This window comes from Plecotus auritus (genome assembly GCF_963455305.1).
Source record: "Plecotus auritus genome assembly, chromosome: 8".
Taxonomy (NCBI): domain Eukaryota; kingdom Metazoa; phylum Chordata; class Mammalia; order Chiroptera; family Vespertilionidae; genus Plecotus; species Plecotus auritus.
The window spans coordinates 59,421,964-59,425,656 of record NC_137782.1 but is presented as its reverse complement, the minus strand read 5'-3'; positions in this window follow the sequence as shown (position 1 = coordinate 59,425,656).

Genomic DNA, 3,693 nt, shown 5'->3' with positions numbered 1-3,693 from the left:
AGACAGACCAGCCATCACTGCCCCACCTGATGCACATTAGGGGCTTCCCAAGACTTTATGTCACTGTGGTCACTACACTGTGTGTTTGGGGGGTGACATCTGTCTTATTTTCCTTGGCTTCTTCTTCGGACCTTCATCCTTCCAACCCTCCAAAATTGGTTCCCCCAGGGCTGCACTCTGCTCCTGTCTTTCCCTGACGCCCCTGCACCATGCTGTCCCAGCCCAGGGCTTCCACGATGCCCCTCCGTGTAGATGCTCCCTCATGTGTATCCACTGTTTCTTCCTTCCTCAGGCCCACGTGATGCCCCGGCAATACCATAGACTTACCAAGGCGGGATAAAGCTCCTTGCTATCCCTGCCTCTGTCCCTGTTTCCACTTTCCAGTTCTAAGACCAGAGATCTAGCCATCACCTTCTCTTCTTCCTTGCCCTCTATCGCCAATTTAATTCCCTCCTTGTTTCTTTTTGCCAGTTCTTCCTCCAACTTGTCTCTCTAGTCTTCCCCCATGGTCCTCCCCCTCCTCATGGCCAACACAGTTCCCCTGGCAATAGCCATCCTCTCCCTTCTCTCCAGGCTCCTCTCAGGTGGGGAACGTGCTTCCTTCTCTCTAACTTGTGGAGAAACACTCCATCTTGCCCTTTCTTTTTTTTTTTTAATATATTTTTTATTGATATTTTACAGAGAGGAAGGGAGAGGGATAGAGAGCTAGAAACATCGATGAGAGAGAAACATCGATCAGCTGCCTCCTGCACACCTCCTACTGGGGATGTGCCCACAATCAAGGTACATGCCCTTGACCGGAATCGAACCTGGGACCCTTCAGTCCGCAGGCCGACGCTCTATGCACTGAGCCAAACCGGTTTCGGCCATCTTGCCCTTTCTTATCCCCGTCCCCTCTCTCCTCCCACCTTCAGAAGACCTGGGGAGATTAGCCCTGGGCTTTAGCACGGCCACCCACTTCCTCTGTGTCCACCATGAGGCTTGGGCAAAGCTCTCTACCGTCCTCCTATTTGCCAGATCTGTGGTCTCTTTTATTCTTTGCACATCCATCTGCCTGATGGCTGTCCCACGGGCTCCACCTCACTGCCAGCAAAGCTATAATGGCCTCTTTTCTTTCTCCTTCCAAACCCACTTTTCAGTGAAGCTCCTGATGGTCTCTCTCTCCCCATATTACATCATATCCCCTTACATCCTAGAACAGCAGTCGCCAACCGGTGGCCTGCGGACCACTCGTGGTCCATGAGGTCCGAAAGGTTGGCAACTGCTGACCTAGAAGCTCATCTCTGGGGGGGAGTGCCCTTCTCCCCACCAGACTGATTTCTTCTCTGGATGTCAGCATGGGGCAGGGTGCGGGGTGGGGGAAGACTAGGGAATATTTGCAACTGGGGCAGGGAGGAGGGATGGACAGACAGATGGAACGTCTGTGGGTTTTCTCTTCTTGTTCTTTATCAGTAGTCCCTTCCTCCCTTTTCTGCCACCCCTCTCAATTTTTAAAAAAATATATTTTATTGATTTTTTTGCAGAGAGGAAGGGAGAGGGAGAGAGAGTTAGAAACATCGATGAGAGAGAAACATCGATCAGCTGCCTCCTGCACACCCCCTACTGGGGATGTGCCCGCAACCAAGGTATATGCCCTTGACCGGAATTGAACCTGGGACTCTTGAGTCCGCAGGCTGATGCTCTATCCACTGAGCCAAACCAGTCAGGGCCCCTCTCAAATTTTTAAAATAAAAATTACTTTTCAGTCTCACCAGTGATAAGCAAATACACTGGTTTGAAGTGTTTTCTTGAAAGATTAAAATATCACATATGAAACTAAAGTCTCTTTCACTGTCCCCACTCATCCTACATTTGATCCCCAATCTCTTTCCCAAGAAGAACCTACGATTATCAAATCAGTGGGAAAACATTCATCAAATGCACACACGCACACATGCACACACGCACATGCACTCCTAAATAACAGCTGAAATCATACTCAGTAGTGAAAGATTGCTTTTCCCCTAAGATGGGGAACAAGGCAAGGGCATTCACTTTTATCACTTCTATTCAACATCATATTGGAAAATCTAGCCAGTGCAATATCGCAAGAAGAAGGAATAAAAGAACATACAGACTGGGAAGGAAGAAACAGCACAGAGAAATTATTATCTACATAGAAACTTCTGTAGAATCTACAGCAAAAGCTCCTAGAATCATTTAAGAAGTTTAGCAGGGTCACGAGATTAAAAGTCAATGGACAATAATCAGTGGACGATTGGAAATCGGAGGCATCTATATTTCTCCAGAAAATGCCAAGTACGGTTTGGTAAACAGTATTCAGAACACTGTGTTGTTCTTGTTTTTAAAAGAAATTGCCTCATGCTGAGTATATTGTTCTCCGGTGGGCTTTTACTCCCAACAGCTCCTCGAGGGCCCTTTCCCTAGTCTAGGAGAAGGTAGATTGTAGTCAATTCCTTTTCTCTCCTGCGCAGCATGGCAGAGAAGGGCTGTGCTGAGTGCATTTAGCCCCTCCCCCAGGCATGGGCATTTGGGTTGTTTCTACTTTTTCACCAACACAGTTAAGGCTGTGCTCACCCCGTGTGTGTCTCCCAACGGCTCCCTCTTCTCTAGGGTCTAGGGCAGGGGTGGGCAAACTTTTTGACTCGAGGGCCACAATGGGTTCTTAAACTGGACCGGAGGCCCGGAACAAAAGCATGGATGGAGTGTTTGTGTGAACTACGTAATATAAATTCAAAGTAAAGGAGCAGAGGGGAGAGCAAGAGAACCCTCCGCTCTTTCAGCTCCGTGGGCCGGATAGAACAGCCGAACGGGCCGGATCCGGCCCGCGGGCCGTAGTTTGCCCACGGCTGGTAGGGGCACCCAGACCTGGTCTGCAAGGTTATCTGTCTCCTGGGGGCCTTTGAGAATTCTTATCTCCTCCCTGCCTCATTCCCTCACTGTTCTTCCCTCATCATTTCCCAGTCCTTTTTGGCCTTGGCCTTAGCTCTGTTCCCTGCTCTGTATGTTTATTAGTAAAGATTTCATCAGGAAATTGATGTCACAATCAAACTTGGATTATTTGAGGAGCTTTCCTCTCTCTGGGGCCTTTCTCGGGTTTTGTTCTCATCTTTCCCTCCACCTACCTGCTCCCCAGCAGGGCTCAGGCTCAGCGTGTGTGTTAGAGTGTGTGTGTGCCTCTCTCTCTCTCTCTCTGCCTGCTTGTCCCTGAAGCCCCCACCTTTCTTGCTTCTTTATTACTTTCTAACTTTTTAATTTACACATCATCTCACTCCTCTTGCTTCTGTCTTGATCTCTCTCCCTCAGCGAGCTCTTTCCCACTCTCCTGAGAAGCGTTATTCATTATTGCTCTGAGTTTGTGCATCATTCCTGCTGTGTGTGTGTGTGTGTGTGTGTGTGTGTGTGTATCCATGTGTACACAGCTCACCTCTTTAGCTCTGTCTCTTCTTCTCAAGCTTGTAAAATTTTTTCACTTTTTCCTGGTCTGTGCCCTGTGCAAGTGTACACATGTTTGGGTCATGTTTCTTTCTCTGAGGCAGGTTCACAATAGGGGTTCCACCCTCTCTGTCATATTCCAGTTACTCTTTTTAAAAAAACATTTTCAAAAATTGATAGAGAGAGAGAGACAGACAGAGAGAGAGAGAGAGAAAGAAGAAGAAGAAGAAGAAGAAGAAGAGGAGGAGGAGGAGGAGG